At 39.7% G+C, this 24,397-nt stretch overlaps 1 long non-coding RNA gene across 1 annotated transcript; it reads right to left on the reverse strand.

Annotated features, from left to right (window-relative positions):
* Positions 1 to 4,783: 4,783 nt before the first annotated feature.
* Positions 4,784 to 16,335, reverse strand: LOC110934550. Its single transcript, XR_002588428.1, has 3 exons — positions 16,248 to 16,335; positions 15,670 to 15,736; positions 4,784 to 4,999 (listed from the first exon to the last, which is right to left on the reverse strand). It is a non-coding gene; the product is annotated as an uncharacterized LOC110934550 (long non-coding RNA).
* Positions 16,336 to 24,397: the final 8,062 nt, after the last annotated feature.

Raw genomic sequence — 24,397 nt, forward strand, 5'->3', positions numbered from 1 at the left:
TCCTACTATAGACTAGGGTAAAGTATAGGAATTCTACCTAATTCCCTATAGTTATGGCTCTGATACCAATCTGTCACACCCCAACCGATGGCGGAAACATCGGGATGAGACGTACAAACTGTTCAAAGACATCATAACACTAAATGTGACAATAATTAAAATTCCATTTATTAATAATTCAAAGTTTCATACAAAGTCTCAAAAGAAATAACATAACATTAAACAAGTTTATTTCGTAGGTGGGTTTCTAAGCCATCCTATTTATTTCTTCACTTCTTGTATCATCACCCTTCAGTATGCATTTAAAATAAAGTCAACAAATAATGCTGGCGAGTATATAAGTTTGTACATAGCATAATAGAGTTAAAATAGTTTAACAGGATCTAGTCCACGTGAATACTTGAATTCATATTAACAGTTATACTCGTAACGATGAAACTATGTGTTCAAACCATAGTTTAACGCAATTAACATAGCCTAACCCTCGAAAGGGTGGTAACATAGAGTTAAAAATCCTAACAATACCCATAATATTACGGGAGGGGCGTTACAACCTACAGCGCTGCCATTGTTAGGGGAGGCTTGCAAAGTTAATGAACACACAGCCATAAATGTTTAACATTAGCATAACATGATTAACATGAGTCAAATAGATTCACAAGAATGTGGATAGATAGTGCAAAAATGTTTAACATAGTGTGTTTTGATATAGGAAATGCATACTACACCCAAAAGTGTAAAATGGAAAATGGGTCATGTATACTCACCTTAGAGTGCGTTGCGTATTCTTGGAATAAGATAGAATAATAGAATAATAGATTTCCCAAGAGGCGTGCACAAGAAGATTACCCTATTAAGTTGGAAGGATTTTGTTAAATATTGGGAATTTTGGGAATTATAATATGACAATTAAATAGGTAAAATAAATACTAATCTTACCAAAACATCACAAATAGAATTTCCAAAATGTTGGATTAAATAAATAAAAATTTAAATATGTATATAATTATTTTAGATTAACAATCTTAAACAAATAATCTAGTATCAATTAACAATTCTATAAATAATAAATCTATTTATAAAATTCTAGTTATATAAAATAAGATAATAAATCAAAAAAATTAAATAATAGATTATGGAATTAATAAATAAATGCAATATAAATTCTGTTTTTATTAATTTAAAAATTCTGATTTAATATATATAAACAATAATTCTGATGCATATAAAATAATAATTCTGTTTATATAAATAACAAAAATAATAATTCTGATTTAATCAATAATAATTCTGAAATATATATATAATTCTGAAAATAATAAAAATTTCTGAATTAAATAAATAAGAAATAAAATTTTGAAATAATATAAATTCTGAAATAATAAATCTGTTTTAATAATAAAATAATAATTGTAAATCTAATTAGTTTAATAATTAAATAAATCTGATTTAAGTAATATTTCAGATATAAATAAATAAATAATATTTCTGATTTTTTTATAATTAGAACTGAAATAAATAAATTTCAGAAAAATAAAATTCTGTTTTATTTATAATAGTAAATAATAAATATAAATAGTAAATCTGTTTTCTAAATAAATATATCTGATTTTATTTTATTATTAAGAATCATATATTAACAAATATAAACCTGATTTATATATTAATATATAATATAATTAACCTAGTTTTAATAATATAATAATAATAATAATATTAATAATAATATAACAGTTACTGTAATAATTATCACGATCGGAAAAGAAAGACGGGTCGGAAGTGTTTACCGGTGCGACGACGGTGGCGGGTGGTGGTCAGCGGCGGAGACTCAGGCGTTCCGGCGACGAGACGGCTTCTCCGGCGAACGAAGATGAAGTCGGGTTCCGGGTTTGCGTTTGGTTTGGTTGTGATTTCGTGAGCCGAGAATGAGAGTGAAAGGAACAAAAGTGAGGAAGGGTTGCTCGGGTTTTATAACGATACGGTGGCCGACGGTTTCAAGAACCGGAAGGTCACCGGTTTTCCGGTGAGTTATGAAGGGTCGGGTCCGATCAATTATCAATCGGAGAAGACAATGAATAGTCACTGGCGGTTATTGTTTTGATTCAAATTCAGCATTTAATACACGTTAAATAGAATTAGGATCCAAATTCTTTCGGATGTGGTATACCCGACCGACTGGTTAAGTTTCTGTTTGCTGTACTGAAGGTCGCGGGTTCGAAACCCGGGTCACGCATTTACTTGGGATTTAATCCCTTTTTTTTATATCAGTTAGTTTAACTAACTGGGTTAGCCACTAACTGAGTTTTCTGACTCAGTTAGTGCTGCCCTTTAGTAAACTTAACCTGGTTAGTCTTATTTAACCGGGTTTTCACCAACGGGGTTAGTTTAGTTAACGAAAATGCCTAAAATCAATAAAAATTCAGAAAATGATTATTTATTTAATTTAAATTGTTATTTTATTTATCTAAAATATTAATAAAATAATATAATAATCATTTTTAACCCAAATTTCAATATTTTTACCGAATTAGCGTATAAATTCCCAATTTTTGAACGGTTTAGGGTAATCTCTTGGCAATGATGAATTTAAGAGCTGAGATTAAGATGTGATTTCACTGTTTTTACGTGTTTAACATAGTTTCAACGTGTTTCAATTGTTTCAACAATACACAACATTCAAACACAAATATGGATAAAATCATGCATTTTCATTATGATTTCAAGTCTCGAGTACAATTTGGAATTTGAAACAAATACCACGAAGGTACAACTTACAAAAATAGAAAGTACAAGTAGTCTTGCCAAAAATGGAAAGATTGAAAATACGAGATGTCACACCTAGAACGTTTTGCAAAGAATGTCAATCAACAAATTTCAGAAAGAGCAGCTGAAACTTTGAAGAAAGACTACATTGTAAGCATTATGTTTTACAAGAAATACAAAGGAGAGAGACACATGTACAAAGAGTGGACTGTTCTAGAGCTTGAACTGAAGCAGCCAGAATTCAAGATATGATAAAAAGGAAAGTCACTCACACTCCTCCTGATTGGGCAAAGTTCAAAAGAAATGTACCTGAAAAGCAGTTGGAACTAAAGAGAATGAAAGAAGAACTGGTTGTTGCTGAATTTGGCACCAAAAGACAAGTTGCTAGATGGAAAAAAGATTTGGTCAGGTCAACCTACAAAAGGTTGGAGGAATTAAGAAAGAAAGATCCAAAAATTCCTCAAAAACCTGACTACCCTGAAGCAGCGGTTTCAAAAGGACCATCAAAGCTGCAAATCAGGAGAGCCACTGCTCCAGCTGGTAATGCCATCTACAAAAGAAGGACACAAAGCCAGTTAGGAGCTGAAACTGTTCAAGAAATTCTTACTGGAAATGCTGTTTTAAAAGAAGGCTTGTTAAGAACGTTAAAAGAAGAACTTGAACAGGAAAACTCTGCTACCACTGCTCAGCCAGTAATGAACAGGCCAGCCTCACCAAATACTTCTGCAAATAAACACCTCCCAAGAAACCCACCAGGCTCAAAAATACAAAAGTAGGCAACTGACAAACAGACCTGCGTATTGACTTTGCTCAGGTCTGGTGGAGAAGTGGAGAAAATATCAAGGGAACAAGCTCTTGGCCTGAGTCTTGAAGATTTGCAGGATCTCCTTGATCTTCCACTTAGCAGGGATGATGAAGATACAGATGCCCTTGACTTTGAATTACAATTTAAAGGTCAGATAAGGGAGCTGTTAATGAGGCAATAAAATATCCACAAATAATGAAGGGTTTTGGCATTATCTGTTCCAGGGGGAGATTGTTGGGATTGAACCCTATCAGAGGAACAGATAATTAAAGCCAAAACTGGATCAGAACAGTGGATTCTGAATAAGCAGATGCTGATATACAAATCTCTCCCCTTGAAAGTGATTACAACTACTGATGACCTCCTATCTGCTGATCTTACCAAACTGCTGACTCATAACTGCTACTCAACTAAAGATCTGATGGAAGACTAAAGTCCTGCTGATTCAATCTACTGCCTTGAGTCAAGCACTGCTGATCCGGACAAGTGCTGCTGGGTTCACAGCAGTAGAAGGTTGCAGCAGCTGTTCTAAAGTCTGTCTTGTAATAGAATGTATTAGCAGTAGTTAACACAAGCAGTGTCTGTATAGATCAGAGGTTAGAGTTTGTTAGGAGGTTAGATGTCACTTTCATGGTGACGTCAGCAAAGATGCTCAGTAGTTTGCAAGTGCCTATAAATAGTTCAGTACTTTGTACTGTTCTATTAGCTCTTCATATCATTCGTCTTCTTTGCACGAACAAACTACTGAGCTGGGGCTGAGGGGGAGTTTTCATTCATACATCTATCTTTGTAATCGTTGTTGAAATTAAATTCAATCATTCAGTTCTTTGTGTAAAAGATGTTTGATTAAAGTATTACTCTCATTTGATTGTATGCAAAGTTTGTTTTCATTTTAATTCCGCTGCACAACTCATCCATTTTCATCTTAACTTCAAACACAAAATACAATCAAAAAGAAACTCAGATCCAACAATTGGTATCAGAGCTTGGACAGTCAAATTTGATTTAACAATCATTTTGACGTAAATAGTTCAGCTCAAAATAGTTGATACTGATCGTTTGTTCGTCGTTGAAAAACAGAGTAAGGATTAATCACCACTAAAGTTGATTTCTCAGTACCTGTAAAACAACAAGTTGATTCCACACCATACTTGAATCCCTTAAACCGGGGCTCTGATACCAACTTGTAACAACCATAAATTTTATTTAGTGATTTCTGTAAATAATCGCAAATTACTGAGTATTAATATTTAAACATTCATGCTCAATTACGGGTTTATTAAAACTTTACTAAACTTGAAAGCAAAACAACATAATGTAATTTAATTCATCGTTTTAGAATAACGACGAAACAACTTGCGGAAGCTTCATTTAACGCGTGTTCGGTTCTTGCTCGATGCTTGATCTTCATCCGGGACTCTTGACATTCACCTGAGATCAAAACCAACTTAAAAGTTAGTTTTGATAATTAAATAACTAGTACAACAAGGGTGATTGGGTCGAATAATCGAATTAAATAAGGAAATCGAGAAATTCCAACATGGGTATCTTGATCCCAAAAACAAGGATTTGAAACTGGCCTCCACCGTAACTTACGGTGGGCACCGTAAGTTACGGTGGCCCCTGGTATAACATGCCCCTACCGTAGATCAGTAGGCAGCTGCCGTAATGCTTTCAACTCCACCGTAACTTACGGTGGCCCCTGTATCAGAACTCCCATTTTGCCGTTTTTTTTACACGAAACCTTTCGTATCTTTCAATCCGCTCGTCCGTTTGACATAGCGTTTCTTCCTACGCAATTGTAATTTGATTCTCCACCTTATGGAGTTAAAATCCAACATTCAAACTAATAAAATTCTGGATTTCTAAGTATTCGGCTTATTGTTCAAAATTAACATTTGACCCGTTTGTATTTACGACCTCCCAAACTTGATTCTAGCTAATCAAAATTCTTAGACCAAGGTATTTAACTAAAAATATCTATCTTGGATACATAAGTTTTGTGAATTACGTGGCAAACACCCAAGCTACGCGCGTAATTCATTTTGACCCGTTTGGGGGTTTTGTGACAACTCGACCTTTCGACTTTAAATGCACGTTGACCTTGACCGTTAACTTTGACTGTGTAGTTGTTTGACTGATTGACTGGTAATCATGCATGCTATGTTTTATTGAAACGTGTTATGATTGTGCACATATGTGGCTTATTGTTATGAGAATAACATGGATTATTGTAAAACACTTAGAGCGTTTCACCAACAAACATCTCAACGAATCAGAATTTTGATTCGCCAAGAACCATTCGACGAAACAGGAAACCTGTTTCGCCAATCCTGTTTCGCCAGCCCACTCTTAACGAAACAAAGCTTGTTTCGCCGGCCCATCTAATTCGCCAAAGCCCATTACGGGCCCAAATCGTCTGTATGTGTTTAAAACGTGGAACGACCTCCTGTTTCACAACTTTGGCAAAACAGAAAACCCTAGAACTCCTGTGTGTGTGTGTGACGGCAAACTTGTGTTCCTGAGGTCCCAATTCAACCTTGTTAACATTCCTTTGTCGCGGTTAGTATTTTCTACTCGTATTGATTGATGGTTTGGAATTGTTGTAAACTGATTTCTGATGTAGTGCTTATGCTCATGATTTATTGATAAATTGTTGTTGTTATGATATAGACTTATAGATTACGGATTTTATGCTAAGATTAGATTGTTGAACGGATTGATCGGTTGATACATAGGGCTTGATATTCTAGACTAAACCCAACTGATGATTGCGGTTTGATAAATACAGTTGCGATGCCACCAGTTAGGTCTCAAACGATTGCTAAATGAATGCATGTATTAGCCCTAGTAGTATCAATGAATTCGTGTATTGATTTGATGATGATTTTCTGTGTTATATGATTTACTGTATGATGATGATGATGATGACGGCTATTAACCATGATTAGGGTTTCTGTGATAAGTTCTGTAATTGACTGCATGATTTTCGGTAACTGACATGTTGACGTAACTGCTGCTTAACGAATGTGAATGTTTGACGAATTGGAAGTCTTGGCGAAACAGAATGTGTTTCGCCAAGGATGTCGACGAATTAGAAAATGTATTTCGCCAAAGGTCTTTAACGAAATAGAACCCCTATTTCGCCAAAGGGTAGTTGACGAAACACAAGTGTTTCGTCAAACATGTGTTTCGCCAAGTATGTGATTCGCCAACTTCTGTTTCGCCAACTTGGATAACCTGCACAGTAAACTGATTTAATTCTGTTAAGTGTTGACTGAGTTAACTAACTGATGTTAAACACTATGCATGACTTGTGTGATGTTGATTAGTGATGTGTACTACTTGATGATCATTGATTATGCTTATACGTGAACTGTATGAATTCAAACTGATTGTGTACATGCATACTCTAGGACGTGATTGATTTACTTTGAGCACATACTTAGCATACCGAGCAAACCAAGGTGAGTTCACACAGCCAAGGCATGGGATTCCCGGGTTGGGAATTGGGTTGGATTATTTGACATGGATGATTACTCGTACTTACGCTATTGCTAGACTATAGACCATCGTCCTCAGGATAGTCAGGACACTTACGTAAAACCTACGTAAACTAGTATCTACCATTGTCTCCCGGGTCGGGAGGACACTTACGTAAAACCTACGTAAACTAATACCTACTACTGTCTTCCGGGTCGGAAGGACACTTACGTAAATCCTACGTAAACCCCACACGTACCACTGTCCTCGGGGAAGGGCACTCACGTAAATCCTACGTGACCTTGTACGTATTCCTGTTCTCGGTTTAAGAAGAACACATGGTTGCAAATAGTCTAGTAAGTACCATAATGGGAAACCCCATTAGTAAAGATAAACGTGGGAATCCCCCACTATTAATATTTATATACAATGCAATGGGAAACCCCCACCATTAGTACATACATGCATGGGAAGCCCCCAACTAGATGAACATACTCATTCCTATTACGAACTTATTTTCTGTGAACTCGCTCAACTAGTTGTTGACTCTCTGCTGCATGCCTTGCAGGACCTTAGGTATCATATGGAGCTTGCACAAGGAGGAGCGGGTCGTTGTGGAGCACAGATCATGAACACTATGTTTAACATTTCGAATATTCGAACTTATGATTTACTTTGGGTTTACATTATTATGCTTCCGCTATTGATACTATGTTTGGTTTAGAACATCAATTATATTGAATTGGGTTTTACGAACTATCTTATTTATATTATGCTATGTTCAATACGATTGATGGCTTGATCCTGGTCACGTCACGCCTCCAAGCGGTGGTACTCCGCGTGTGGGATTTTGGGGGTGTGACAGATTGGTATCAGAGCCATTGGTTATAGAGAACTCGGTTTTAATATGGGAAAACATTTTTATTAAAACCAGACTATAACCAGAACAGTGCTCTCAACAATCCACAACGACGCTTCGCTCCACGTGCAAGACTCGACATTCTAGGTAATATGGTTTATGTTTATTACCTGCATGCTAGAACTATATAGAACTTTGCTCGTATTACGCTTAGATACACATGACTTTATTACATGAGAACACTTACGTGCTTACACTTTTCTGTCATCGCACTACTCGCGAACCATTCTCACGTACGCTACTTTTACTACTCGATCATGTCTGGACATGTTAACATGACTCAAGCCCAGTTGACAGCTCTCATTAACGAACAAGTTGCTGCGGCGCTTGCAGCCGCACAAGCAGGAGGTATAACCTGCTATTCCAAACCTATCCTAGGATGTTAGATCCTACTCTCGTGACCCAACTCTCGCGCTTAACCTTGACCTATCTTTCTCGCGTAACGGGTCAGAACGCACAGCAACCTGTCTACACATTCAAGAACTTCATGGACTGTCGTCCAAGCACATACAGTGGCACAGAAGGAGCAGTGGGACTACTCCATTGGTTTGAGGAGCTCGAGTCAGTATTCGAGATGTGTGAATGCCCTGAGGCTCGCAGGGTCAAGTACGCCACTGGTACTTTGGAAGGAATCGCGCTAACCTGGTGGAACGCGCAAGTACAAATACTCGGGTTGGCAGCTGCTAACGCCACCCCCTGGAACGAATTCAAAGAACGCATTAAAAGGGAATACTGCACGCGAGATGACATCCACAAGTTGGAAGTGGAGCTTTACCATTTGAAAATGACGGGGTCAGAAATAGAAGCTCATACGAAACGGTCAAACGAACTGGCCATCTTGTGTCCAACCATGGTGGACCCTCCAAGCAAGCGTATCGAATTGTACCTCAAGGGTCTAGCCTCAGAGATTTAGAACCATGCTGCATCGGCTAACCTCGACAATAACCAAGACATTCAGTGTCTTGCTCACCGCCTCACGGATCAGGCAGTGGAACGGAACAGGCTGCCTAGTTGTATCAGCGCTATTACTACAACTATCACTTCTGCTACTCCCGCTACTACTAGTGACAACAAGCGGAAATGGGATGGGTATTCCAGCAAGGGTTCCGCTACCGTTCAGTCTCAAGCACAGCAGCAGCGCAAGAATAGTAATCACCAGAGCCGAGTCAGCCAACTTCTGGTGATTAGGGACAGGGTGGATATCAGGGAATTCACCCACTGTGTAACAAATGCAACAGACACCACAGTGGTTAGTGCAACGAGGGACGTTGCCAGAGGTGTCTCAAGATGGGCCATGAAGCTAAGGATTCAGGAGCCCACGGCCTGCAAATCAGAATCGCCAGCAGCAACAGCAAGCAGAAATCCTATGCAGAGAAAAGATTGTTCGCATTCCTCGTTCTGGATAAGAACCTCTCGAAGTTCAAGGCGACAAGAGTGGTGCTGTGGTTGGCATCATCTCTTTCTTGAAGGCTCAGAAATGTTGCGGAAGGGTCACACCGCAATCTTGGCACTCGTTTCAGATGCATCAGTGAAGGAAAAGAAACTGGAGGATATTCCAGTTGTACGCGACTACCCTCAGGTGTTTCCTGAAGACTTACCTGGCTTACCGCCTCACCGTCAAGTCGAATTTCAAATCGAGCTCGCTCCAGGAGCAGCACCCATAGCTCGCGCACCATATCGTCTAGCTCCAACAGAATGGGAGGAACTGTCAAAGCAGCTACAAGAGCTCTTGGAAAAGGGCTTCATTCGTCCAAGCTCTTCGCCATGGGGAGCTCCAGTACTATTTGTGAAAAAGAAGGACGGTACCTTCAGGATGTGTATAGACTACAGGGAACTTAACAAGGTGACGGGGAAGAACCGTTATCCTCTTCCACGCATAGATGATTTATTCGACCAGTTGCAAGGGTCGTGCTACTATTCGAAGATAGACCTGAGGTCAGGTTATCATCAGCTGAGAGTCCGGGATGAGGACGTCTCCAAAACCGCTTTCAGAACTCGCTACGGTCACTACGAGTTTCTAGTCATGCCATTCGGGCTAACGAACGCGCCTGCCGTATTTATGGACCTGATGAACAGGGTGTGCAAGCCGTACTTAGACAAGTTTGTGATTGTCTTCATCGATGACATACTGATTTACTCCAAGAGTCAGGAGGAGCACGAACATCATCTGCGATTGATCTTGGAACTTCTTCGAAAGGAACAATTGTACGCCAAGTTTTCCAAATGCGACTTCTGGCTTCGTGAAGTCCACTTCTTAGGCCATGTGGTGAACAGGGATGGGATTCATGTCGATCCATCCAAGGTAGATTCGATCAAGAACTGGCCTGCACCGCGTACACCAACGGAAATACGCCAATTCTTGGGTTTGGCGGGTTACTACAGACGATTTATTAAAGACTTTTCAAAGATTGCTCAGCCGCTTACACTACTGACACAGAAGGGTGTCACCTACCGTTGGGGCAACACGCAGGAAACTGCTTTTCAGCACCTAAAGGATAGACTTTGCAGCGCACCTATCCTCTCTTTGCCAGAGGGCACAGACGACTTCGTGGTTTATTGTGATGCATCCATTCAGGGTCTTGGATGTGTGTTAATGCAGAGCGACAAGGTTATTGCTTACGCTTCACGCCAACTTAAGATTCATGAACGGAACTACACGACGCACGATTTAAAGCTGGGAGTTGTTGTTTTTGCACTTAGGATATGGCGACACTACCTGTACGGTACCAAGTGCACAATTTACACCGATCACAGGAGTCTCGAGCATATCTTCAGGCAGAAGGAATTGAACATGCGTCAGCGACGATGGGTTGAACTACTCAACGATTACGGATGCGCCATCAAGTACCATCCAGGCAAAGCCAATGTTGTGGCTGACGCTCTCAGTCGGAAAGACACTTTACCTAGACGCGTACGAGCTTTGCAGCTCGCTATTCAGTCCAGTCTTCCTGCACAGATACGAACTGCTCAGATAGAAGCTTTAAAACCCGAAAACGTCAAGGCTGAAGCCTTACGCGGCTCAAGGCAACGAATGGAACAAAAGGAAGACGGCGCCTACTATGTAACGGGGCGTGTTTGGGTCCCACTTTTTGGCGGTTTACGAGAGCTGGTAATGGACGAAGCTCACAAGTCTCGCTACTCGGTACATCCAGGGTCGGATAAAATGTACCACGACATCAGAACAACATATTGGTGGCCTAGTATGAAGGCCCACATCGCTACTTACGTTAGCAAGTGTTTGACTTGTGCAAAGGTCAAAGTGGAGTATCAGAAACCAGCGGGCCTACTTCAGCAACCCAAGATACCGCAATGGAAATGGGAAGAAATTTCCATGGATTTCGTTACGGGCTTACCTAGATCCCAGCGGGGGAATGATACCATATGGGTGATCGTGGATCGACTCACCAAGTCTGCACACTTTCTGGCTATAAAGGAAACGGATAAGTTCTCCACTCTCGCAGACGTCTATCGTAAAGAAGTTGTTTCGAGGCACGGGGTGCCCACATCCATCATTTCGGATCGCGATGCACGATTCACGTCAGAACTATGGCAAGCGATGCATAAATCTTTCGGCTCACGGTTAGACATGAGCACAGCGTATCACCCTCAGACGGATGGGCAGTCTGAGCGGACGATCCAAACTCTTGAAGACATGCTTAGGGCATGCGTTATCGATTTCGGCAATGGCTGGGAAAAGCATCTCCCTTTGGTAGAGTTTTCATACAATAACAGTTATCACACCAGCATACAAGCCGCTCCATTCGAGGCATTGTACGGACGTAAATGCCGGTCACCTCTCTGTTGGGCAGAAGTAGGGGATAGTCAGATCACGGGTCCAGAGATTGTAGTGGACGCCACAGAAAAGATTGCACAGATACGACAACGCATGGCGGCAGCACGCGACCGTCAGAAAGCCTACGCGGATAAGCGTAGAAAGCCATTGGAATTTCAGGTCGGGGACCGGGTTTTATTAAAAGTCTCACCCTGGAAGGGTGTGGTTCGTTTTGGCAAACGGGGCAAATTAAATCCACGATATGTCGGACCGTTCGAGATCATTGAGAAAATAGGCAAAGTGGCCTACAAGCTAAACCTACCAGCTGAACTTGGTGCAGTTCACAATGTATTTCACGTGTCGAATCTGAAGAAGTGCCTGTCAGATGAGACCCTCATAGTTCCTTTTAAGGAACTCACTATCGACGAGCGGTTGCAGTTCGTCGAGGAGCCAGTTGAAATCACGGACCGGGATGTTAAGGTCCTCAAAAGCAAGAGAATCCCTCTTGTTCGAGTTCGTTGGAACTCCCGTCGTGGCCCAGAGTACACCTGGGAACGCGAAGACCAGATGACAGAAAAGTATCCCCAGTTATTCGGAACCAATGCAACCACTGCTGAGGCTGAAGCTACTACCACGGAATTTCGGGACGAAATTCCAGATCAACGGGGGGAGGATGTGACACCCCAGGAAAACCAGTGAACGATGCAACCTGTCTAGCTTCCTAGTAAGTACGTACCAAATTTCGGGACGAAATTTCTTTCAAGTTGGGGATAATGTGACAACTCGACCTTTCGAATTTAAACGCACGTTGACCTTGACCGTTAACTTTGACTGTGTAGTTGTTTGACTGATTGACTGGTAATCATGCATGCTATGTTTTATTGAAACGTGTTATGATTGTGCACATATGTGGCTTATTGTTATGAGAATAACATGGATTATTGTAAAACACTTAGAGCGTTTCACCAACAAACATCTCAATGAATCAGAATTTTGATTCGCCAAGAACCATTCGACGAAACAGGAAACCTGTTTCGCCAATCCTGTTTCGCCAGCCCACTCTTAACGAAACAAAGCTTGTTTCGCCGGCCCATCTAATTCGCCAAAGCCCATTACGGGCCCAAATCGTCTGTATGTGTTTAAAACGTGGAACGACCTCCTGTTTCACAACTTTGGCAAAACAGAAAACCCTAGAACTCCTGTGTGTGTGTGTGACGGCAAACTTGTGTTCCTGAGGTCCCAATTCAACCTTGTTAACATTCCTTTGTCGCGGTTAGTATTTTCTACTCGTATTGATTGATGGTTTGGAATTGTTGTAAACTGATTTCTGATGTAGTGCTTATGCTCATGATTTATTGATAAATTGTTGTTGTTATGATATAGACTTATAGATTACGGATTTTATGCTAAGATTAGATTGTTGAACGGATTGATCGGTTGATACATAGGGCTTGATATTCTAGACTAAACCCAACTGATGATTGCGGTTTGATAAATACAGTTGCGATGCCACCAGTTAGGTCTCAAACGATTGCTAAATGAATGCATGTATTAGCCCTAGTAGTATCAATGAATTCGTGTATTGATTTGATGATGATTTTCTGTGTTATATGATTTACTGTATGATGATGATGATGATGACGGCTATTAACCATGATTAGGGTTTCTGTGATAAGTTCTGTAATTGACTGCATGATTTTCGGTAACTGACATGTTGACGTAACTGCTGCTTAACGAATGTGAATGTTTGACGAATTGGAAGTCTTGGCGAAACAGAATGTGTTTCGCCAAGGATGTCGACGAATTAGAAAATGTATTTCGCCAAAGGTCTTTAACGAAATAGAACCCCTATTTCGCCAAAGGGTAGTTGACGAAACACAAGTGTTTCATCAAACATGTGTTTCGCCAAGTATGTGATTCACCAACTTCTGTTTCGCCAACTTGGATAACCTGCACAGTAAACTGATTTAATTCTGTTAAGTGTTGACTGAGTTAACTAACTGATGTTAAACACTATGCATGACTTGTGTGATGTTGATTAGTGATGTGTACTACTTGATGATCATTGATTATGCTTATACGTGAACTGTATGAATTCAAACTGATTGTGTACATGCATACTCTAGGACGTGATTGATTTACTTTGAACACATACTTAGCATACCGAGCAAACCAAGGTGAGTTCACACAGCCAAGGCATGGGATTCCCGGGTTGGGAATTGGGTTGGATTATTTGAAATGGATGATTACTCGTACTTACGCTATTGCTAGACTATAGACCATCGTCCTCAGGATAGTCAGGACACTTACGTAAAACCCACGTAAACTAGTATCTACCATTGTCTCCCGGGTCGGGAGGACACTTACGTAAAACCTACGTAAACTAATACCTACTACTGTCTTCCGGGTCGGAAGGACACTTACGTAAATCCTACGTAAACCCCACACGTACCACTGTCCTCGGGGAAGGGCACTCACGTAAATCCTACGTGACCTTGTACGTATTCCTGTTCTCGGTTTAAGAAGAACACATGGTTGCAAATAGTCTAGTAAGTACCATAATGGGAAACCCCATTAGTAAAGATAAACGTGGGAATCCCCCACTATTAATATTTATATACAAGGCAATGGGAAACCCCCACCATTAGTACATACATGCATGGGAAGCCCCCAACTAGATGAACATACTCATTACTATTACGAACTTATTTTCTGTGAACTCGCTCAACTAGTTGTTGACTCTCTGCTGCATGCCTTGCAGGACCTTAGGTATCATATGGAGCTTGCACAAGGAGGAGCGGGTCGTTCTGGAGCACAGATCATGAACACTATGTTTAACGTTTCGAATATTCGAACTTATGATTTACTTTGGGTTTACATTATTATGCTTCCGCTATTGATACTATGTTTGGTTTAGAACATCAATTATATTGAATTGGGTTTTACGAACTATCTTATTTATATTATGCTATGTTCAATATGATTGATGGCTTGATCCTGGTCACGTCACGCCTCCAAGCGGTGGTACTCCGCGTGTGGGATTTTGGGGGTGCGACAGGTTTTTACGCATTTAAGTATCAAATCCGCTTTTCTCTTTTCACGCCTTATATTTCCAAATTTAAGTGTCTACTTATTTTCCACCACAACTATTTTTGCGGTGGATTTAACTTAAGAAAACCCGAAATCCCAATCTACCCTTCGTTTAGTTACTTTACGCTAATGACCCCTTTAGGGCGTTTAACTCACAAAAGGTTTTGGCCTAAGACTCATATACGTGTCTAAGGGCTACATAATCACAACACAAGTTCCTAAACAACCTCTAAGGGTCGTTTACCCGGTTTATCTAATAAGGGCCTTTTGGTCAATTTTAGTCCCTCATTTTACGACAAAGGACTTTCGCTATAATTTTGACCAAAATATCACTTCTACTAGAACTCTAAATATGCGTACCTGGCTCGAGTCATAGCATCGACCCGTATACATACTTTTTGCTTTAAAATTTTCTAGTTAAAGCAACGCAAATACATGTTATTTCCTGTTATACAAAAAACTCAACAAGTAGTCGTTAGTTATTATTGTCAAATGGTATTTGCACACTATTTGACCCGTTTAGTCGACATGACCATTTGTCAACGTATGGTGGTAGATTAATACCATAATGCCCCTTGAACCTATTCCGGTTCGCGCCATGGTTCTTATTACTTAAAAACAATATTTTTAAATTGTTCGACCCATTATAACTTTTACCAAATGGTGTCTTCATTTCGATCACTTTTATTTTTAACTAATAATTTGACCCATTTGGTTGTCGAGTGAATCCCATCACTTCAATGACATAGCAACACAACCATTTTCGCTACTATATACATTACACATATTTAAACTAAGCCTGTCTACATAAATGTAACGAGATGATAAGCCGCGTACCTTTAAAGCATTCCCTTCAAGCGCGTGTCCACTCCGGTTTGTCCGCTTAAAGACTCGATTCCTTTGTCTATAGAGTTCAATCAACGATTTGTTTAGAACTCCATTCATGACATATAACACATATTTCACTATGTTATTCGAATATGCGTTTTTATTTGAAACTTAACATTTTAGCTTTCTCTTAGGCATTCTAACAAACACCTTATGTGCATCGTTTTATAAAATTATTGTCTAGTTTCAAGACTAGTTATTTAACCACTTTTAACATCCTCCTTAAGTTCATATGTCTAATTTTATTCATTAACATTCTAAGCTTGCTTCATAGAGCTCAAATAACACTAGTTTGACAATTTTAATTCTAGTGTTCATCCTATTTCTACAAGACCCATTTAACCCATGAGTGGATGATCATGAATCTCATAATTTGAACATCAATTCAACAAGATATTGACTAGGGTTTACTCCTAGTCATGATTTCATTCCTAATTTCATTCGAACATCAATCATGCAGACCCAATTTTCGACTTCAATTATTATCAAGAATTCAAGATGAAATCAAACAATGAAATTAAGCATACCTTATGATCCCTTTACTGGGGTGATCACGAATTTAGTTAAAGCCCTAATCCTCTAGCTCTATTTCCCTTTGATTTTGTTGAATTTTTGGGTTTTAGGGTTTTGAAGGAACCCTTCTTGTGCTCCTGATGATGTACGACCAAACACACACTCAAGTGTGTGTTTTGGTGTTTATTTATTTTAATAAAAAACAATCTTTCATCTTTGCCCCCTTTTGGTCCCTTTAGTTTCAAACGTTATTTAAAAGGCTTACAAGTTCATGCTTATATATTTTCTTAAAAGAAATAACTAACCAGGTTGATTATTCCTAGATAACTTAGTGGGTTCCGGGAGTTATAACCCGTTTATTTTAAGTCCCGTTAACCCGGGCTCCTTATAACTTTGTTTTTCTCAAAACATTTATTCTCCTTTTTTTAATATTAGGATTATTTGTTTAAGTTCTAATATTCATGGGGTTAATTTTACCATTAACGGTATTTTACCCGTTCATCACTATTAGCAAAGTTTGATTACCAGACCTGATTTTGGGGTGTTACAATCAAGCATGCCTATAAGCCCTTAAACTTTAAGATATTAAATAAAATGCATCATAAACTTACACTTAAATACATACGTGCGTATATATATACTTCAACCATCATACATATACCTTTCTACCTACACACCTCATAAATATGTATATTCCCTCATAAACTAGAGTATTAACAATATTGATGTGTGTAAAATGCAACATATAAATCACATCAATTAAGGCATAAAACTAACCCTTTTTAAGTACTAATGTTGGAAAAAGAGTGTTTTTGTCTTCCTTTTGTATTTTCAGGATGAAATGAGCTCAAAATCACAAAAGAAGCAAAAAGACAACTAATTCTAGCATAAATACAAGAAAAGGAATAAAAGTAGACTGTCCGGATCCTCAACGGCACCTCCCAAGGCAAAGAAGAGAAAACAGAAGACTGAACACGCCTCGTGTCCAGCGAACACGGGGCCGTGCCCAAGAAGCAGTAGAAAAGACAAACCAGTAGAAGCTTCCATTGCCCACCACGGGGCCGTGTCCAGCGGGCACGGGGGCGTGGTGAAAGTACAGCAGGCGCATTAATTGTAATTGCGAATTACAATTAATGAAGAGAGAGAATGTCAGACGGGCACGGGGGCGTGTCCAGCGGACACGGGGCCGTGCCCAGCCTTCTGTTCAGCCTATAAATAGGGGTGCTTGGTTTCATTCCATCTCATCCCTTGGCACACCACCTCTCTCACACTTCATCCACCACCCACCACCACCATAACACCATCATCCACCACCATCATCCATTGTCCATCGTAGAGTGTGTGAGTCGTCTCGGGATCCAAGATTGATCGTAAGAGTTCTTGACAATCAAGGCCATGTTTGCCTAAGTCTCTTACATCACTTGGTGAAGACAAGTGTTTAGTATAATACTTTTTATTTTTAATCTTTTGCACTTTTTATTTGGTTTTGTATTAATGACTTTAATAACTAGTTACTTATGTTGAAGGTGATCTTTCCTTATCGTTTGTCCGTGGTGTCTTGGCATTATTTTACTGTCTATATAAAATAAAAGATTTTCACCATTCATATCTCCACGGTCTATATGGAGGTATGTTGGCTACCTGGTCGGGGGTTAAGGGAACGGTTTGGTAAGGGTCTTGCCCTTGTTCAGCGTTTAGAGGTCCTGCTTGGGACCTGGGTCAAATTTAGTAGGATCTCCTTCAATGCCCATAGGTATTGGATGGCGGGGATCCAAACTCTTTGACCCCCTCATAAGTTAACTACTATTAATACTATAACCCGGCTATTTAGGACTGTATCCCTGCTGACTCAGACTACTTAGCCGAGGGTAACGTCACCGCCGAAAGCGGGGCCTACCACAATTTGCATTAATAACTTAATTCATTATCTTTCAATAATCCGACCCTTTAGGATTGTATCCTTGCTGACTCAAACTACTGGGTTGAGGGTAACGTCGCCTTCAAAAGAGGGGCCTACTACAATAACTAAGATAATCTCTTAAACAAGTGCAAAAGTGCGAAAATAATCAAAGGTTATACTAACACACGTGTCGGATCCAAGTGATTCATCTTGTCTATCTGTTTTTATTTTATTTTATTTTTCAGCATTTAGTTAGTTTTTATTTTTCTTAGTTTAAAACATTTTTCTCACTTTTTGATTTGATTAGACGTTGAGGATAAACCGGTATTAAAAGCTCTTGTGTCCTTGGACGACCTCGGTATCTTACCAACACTATACTACGTCCACGATGGGTGCACTTGCCCATATGTGTGTTTAGTGTTAGTGAATATCGTGTTTTATAAATTTAAAACTTGGCTAAAAGTGTAAAAAGGGCTTAAATATACATCTAAAATATAACACACTTCACGCACATCAAGTTTTTGGCGCCGTTGCCGGGGACACAAGGATTTTAAGAAAGTTAGAAATCAACGGCCTAATCATACTTTTATTTTCTTTAATTTTTAGGATTTTTTTTTTTTTTAGATTTTCAGCTTCTGCAGAGCTTAGCACGGGGCCGTGCCTGCTGAACACGCCCCCGTGCTCAATCATTGGAACTGGCAATCCTGTTTTAAGTCAGACAGTAAGCTGAACACGGGGCCGTGTCCACTCAACACGCCCCCGTGCCCTAGATTCTCTTACTGAATACAGAACCGTTAGATCCCGGCAGTTGGTAATTTATGACACAAACATGAGTGATAGTAATTCTTTTTACTTTCGGCACTCTTATGGTATGTGGTGTCGATTATGTGGAGGCGAACATGAGGAATTAAAATGTTATTTTCTCAATTATAGGCCCCACTATATAGACCCACCGATTCCTTGTAACCTTAAGAGGGGCGAAAGTAAAAATAAGCACTATCTCTCCCTCGAATGCGCCCAGCCAGATATTCTAGGAGAAATGCTCCTTGACGAGTTATTTCAACTAGAAGAGCTAATTCTCAATTGGTCAAAAGAACTTAGGAAGGATTTTATAGATCCATCCCAAGAAGATAACCATGAGGAAATGTTGGAACCGCATTCCGACAACCTCGTTGCTCCCGAAAATACCTTCATACCTAGAAAAGACGTGGACGATAGTCGTCCCTGTGTCGATTGTGCCGTGAAGGACTCCCCATCGACTTCGTTCGGTGCATACATAGACCTGAGCGATTCGGCATACACCTTCTTTAACGAGAGCCCGGAAAAGGGTTGGACTTGTCCACCTAGAATGAAAATAGGAATTACCCTCACCGATAACCTCTTGCGTTCTCGCCTTAGTATAGGACAATTAAGGTATCTTAGGCACTTTGGGGTTGTTCCAACAAATCAAGAACCACCCGATATAAATAAACTCCTTAGTAGCGACAAACTTCATAAAACAGCTTTTCAACACGGGGCCGTGCCCGGCCAACATGCCCCCGTGTCCACCAAAAGATTCCCTTCTGATCAGAACATCAGAATACGGACAAACTGTGTCAGAATTTCATCTGCACACGGGGCCGTGTCCAGCGGACACGGGGCCGTGTCCAGAAGGCTGTCGTTTTCTATAAATGCAGCCAAAAATCCTGCACATTTGGACCAACTTGGGACAGAGATTTGAAGGAATCTTCTCTCAAACAATCCTAGGTAAGTCTAAAAGAAGGTTCCAACAACCCATCTTGTCCTTTCCTCTTCTAGACATTTCCTTCTTTTCATCTTTCTTCAAGAACTACCATGAAAAGTTTGAATTCTTCAACCTTTGTGGTAGGAAACAATGAGTTTTGATCATGGAATCTTGGTGAAAACATGTTGTGTAACATTGTTTAAAGTTATTTATTGCCAAAAAGTCTACATAAATTCAGAAAATAACTTAAAAACCCAAGATTCCTTGCTTCGAAATTCTGCAGAAAGATGAACACGGGGTCGTGCTCAATGAGCACGGGGCCGTGTCCAGCAACTGTTTCGTCATATAAACTACTTTTGGTTTATTTTTCGTAGAATGGCGAGTGAAAACAGCGAAACATCATCCGTTCATTCCTCAAACAGCAGAAGGGGAAGAAGGCCCTCCGTTGAAGCTACACTTGTGCACTATGTGATAGCATTGAGGGAAGCTCTCGACGAAATGACGTCAGTAGAGGAGGTCCTTATTGACCGTATTAACGATCTTACAATGGGACTTGAAAGTAGCTTCCAAGAAATTAACCTTTTGCACCAAAGGTTAAACATTCTGGTAGCACCTCCTATGGAACCAGTCCTTCCACAACAAGACTGGAACTTGGCACTCGGGATTAACAACCCTACCGGGTGGGAAGACTTTCCCGCAGAACCTCCCATGGAACACCCACAAGAAATTCCAGCGGAAGTTGAAACTCCTCAAACTAATGCAAATGAGCCCTCTTTCCTCCTTCCAAGAGAGGTAGAGGAGTGGCTCGCCGACATATGAGGAGGACTACACCCGGAAGAAGGAGTTCTAAAAAGCCTTATCTAACCAAGATTAGTAGCTTCTTGGAAATTTTGCTAAATTAGAATAAAACATAGGGCTAGAACTCCATGGTTTAATATTTATGAACTTTCATCTTTAACTTTATGTAATGTCTCTCTATGTTTGCAATGTTATGATGGTTTTTAAGATTGATGGTTGTTTTGCGAATAAAACACACTCATGGTGGTAATGGATGAAAAAGGGGAACGAGAAAAATGGACCCATGCACAAAGAACAGAGCAACCCGACACAAATCTCCATCACAGAAGGCTCAACACGGGCCGTGCCCAACCAACACGACCCCGTGCTGAGCCACCTGCAGAAAAACACTCAGTTCAGGTAACTGGACACGGGCCGTGTTCAGCGGGCACGCCCCCGTGTCCAGCCTTCTGTTTTAATTCTTTAATTTTTGTTACTGGCACCTGACCACGGGGCCGTGCCCGGTCACCACGGGGCCGTGCCCGGTCACCACGGGGCCGTGTCCAGGATGCCAGTAACATAAATCTTTGCTTTTTAACCTACTTTTACACATTATAATCAACCAAAAACCTTATTTTTGGACACAGTAAGGACAATGTGTAATTTAAGTGTGGGGGGGATGCTAAAACCTTGAATTTTGCAAATCCTAAATACAAGCCTTACACAAAACTCTATTGGAACCGCTAAACACCCCAAATTTTTTTCAAAAACTTTTCATTTTTTTTTATCATTTACTTGTCTTAGTTTAAGTTGGGAATAACAAGTTCTAAAAAGGTTATATTTTTAAAAATTTACAACCGATAGCGTCGTGATAACCAAGAACCAACATAAGAAAATTACGAAACGGCATAACAAGTCTAGTTAAAAATTCGATTATATATACTTGATCACATTAAAAACCCATTCCCACAAAAGTGAGCTTTGAGCCTTTATTGAGCATAAAAATATACATATTTAGACTAAATGCTCATTTTTCGTTTCTTGTGTGAATAGCCGCTTGGTTCTTACAACTCTAGAACTTGCCACGACGATACATTCCCGGTCCTTACCAACTTAAACCCAAGTAAGTAAGTGATGGAGGCATTAGGACTAACCATATTTTTCTTTCTAAACCATTATTTTTCATTTTTTTTACCACCTACCTAAAATCCCCCTAGATAGCCCCTTTGAACCTAAACCTTTCATTTCATTACCCCAAAACCCTTTTTACCCACCAAAAACCCTTTTTATTTTTCACCATTTATTTTCGTAACAAGCTCGGAAAAAAAAAAAAAAAACAATGATGAAGTCAAAAACAAACAAAAGCTATATAAAAGCTTGTTTGGAGAAATACTTCAAAATAAAACGTCACTAAAAACAAGGTATGTCACGAAAACCGACGCTTTTTACGATTTTCGTCCTTTTTTCTAACTAACCCAACCAACCACCTTTAACCCAAGCCTAACCCTTCACCCTAAAAGTCCTCTTGATATTTACAAAGGTAAAAAGTTAAAAAGGAGGAGGATTGATTGCTTGGCAAGCCTATGGAAGGCGTAAGTTCCATGCTGCTCTCGAGTGATTCACTAAAAATTACACCTTCGGCCGAGTGTTGAGTGATCCCCCGCGAGGTATGCGAACTTGTATATAAATGGAATTTTAATAAGGCATGCTATGCCCAAATAAGTAATTTATCTTATGAAACGTTCAAAATAAATCATAACGAATAGGATTGTAAATAAATAAAAATAAAACTTACAAAGACCTTGGATTCCCGACACTCTAGGACAAGCTAAAAACTTTCTCTTCTACTTATTCCATTTGGGAGTGTAAGCCATATTTAAAAGAGTTTTGCTTGAGGACAAGCAAAAGTTCAAGTGTGGGGGTATTTGATGTGTGTAAAATGCAACATATAAATCACATCAATTAAGGCATAAAACTAACCCTTTTTAAGTACTAATGTTGGAAAAAGAGTGTTTTTGTCTTCCTTTTGTATTTTCAGGATGAAATGAGCTCAAAATTACAAAAGAAGCAAAAAGACAACTAATTCTAGCATAAATACAAGAAAAGGAATAAAAGTAGACTGCCCGGATCCTCAACGGCACCTCCCAAGGCAAAGAAGAGAAAACAGAAGACTGAACACGCCCCATATCCAGCGAACACGGGGCCGTGCCCAAGAAGCAGCAGAAAAGACAAACCAGTAGAAGCTTCCATTGCCCACCACGGGGCCGTGTCCAGCGGGCACGGGGGCGTGGTGAAAGTACAGCAGGCGCATTAATTGTAATTGCAAATTACAATTAATGAAGAGAGAGAATGTCAGACGGGCACGGGGGCGTGTCCAGCCTTCTGTTCAGCCTATAAATAGGGGTGCTTGGTTTCATTCCATCTCATCCCTTGGCACACCACCTCTCTCACACTTCATCCACCACCCACCACCACCATAACACCATCATCCACCACCATCATCCATTGTCCATCGTAGAGTGTGTGAGTCGTCTCGGGATCCAAGATTGATCGTAAGAGTTCTTGACAATCAAGGCCATGTTTGCCTAAGTCTCTTACATCACTTGGTGAAGACAAGTGTTTAGTATAATACTTTTTATTTTTAATCTGTTGCACTTTTTATTTGGTTTTGTATTAATGACTTTAATAACTAGTTACTTATGTTGAAGGTGATCTTTCCTTATCGTTTGTCCGTGGTGTCTTGGCATTATTTTACTGCCTATATAAAATAAAAGATTTTCACCATTCATATCTCCACGGTCTATATGGAGGTATGTTGGCTACCTGGTCGGGGGTTAAGGGAACGGTTTGGTAAGGGTCTTGCCCTTGTTCAGCGTTTAGAGGTCCTGCTTGGGACCTGGGTCAAATTTAGTAGGATCTCCTTCAATGCCCATAGGTATTGGATGGCGGGGATCCAAACTCTTTGACCCCCTCATAAGTTAACTACTATTAATACTATAACCCGGCTATTTAGGACTGTATCCCTGCTGACTCAGACTACTTAGCCGAGGGTAACGTCACCGCCGAAAGCGGGGCCTACCACAATTTGCATTAATAACTTAATTCATTATCTTTCAATAATCCGACCCTTTAGGATTGTATCCTTGCTGACTCAAACTACTGGGTTGAGGGTAACGTCGCCTTCAAAAGAGGGGCCTACTACAATAACTAAGATAATCTCTTAAACAAGTGCAAAAGTGCGAAAATAATCAAAGGTTATACTAACACACGTGTCGGATCCAAGTGATTCATCTTGTCTATCTGTTTTTATTTTATTTTATTTTTCAGCATTTAGTTAGTTTTTATTTTTCTTAGTTTAAAACATTTTTCTCACTTTTTGATTTGATTAGACGTTGAGGATAAACCGGTATTAAAAGCTCTTGTGTCCTTGGACGACCTCGGTATCTTACCAACACTATACTACGTCCACGATGGGTGCACTTGCCCATATGTGTGTTTAGTGTTAGTGAATATCGTGTTTTATAAATTTAAAACTTGGCTAAAAGTGTAAAAAGGGCTTAAATATACATCTAAAATATAACACACTTCACGCACATCAAATATATCTACATAAATTTATTCTTATATATATGTAAACATATATAAATTTATTTTCATCAACAATTGCCTTCACACGAATAGGTATATAAAAATATATAACCCTACTCACAATTCATGCTAAAAAAAACATTTGAGAAAAAAAAATGAATTTTATAAATATGTAA

Source organism: Helianthus annuus, chromosome 4 (assembly GCF_002127325.2).
Source record: "Helianthus annuus cultivar XRQ/B chromosome 4, HanXRQr2.0-SUNRISE, whole genome shotgun sequence".
Lineage (NCBI taxonomy): Eukaryota > Viridiplantae > Streptophyta > Magnoliopsida > Asterales > Asteraceae > Helianthus > Helianthus annuus.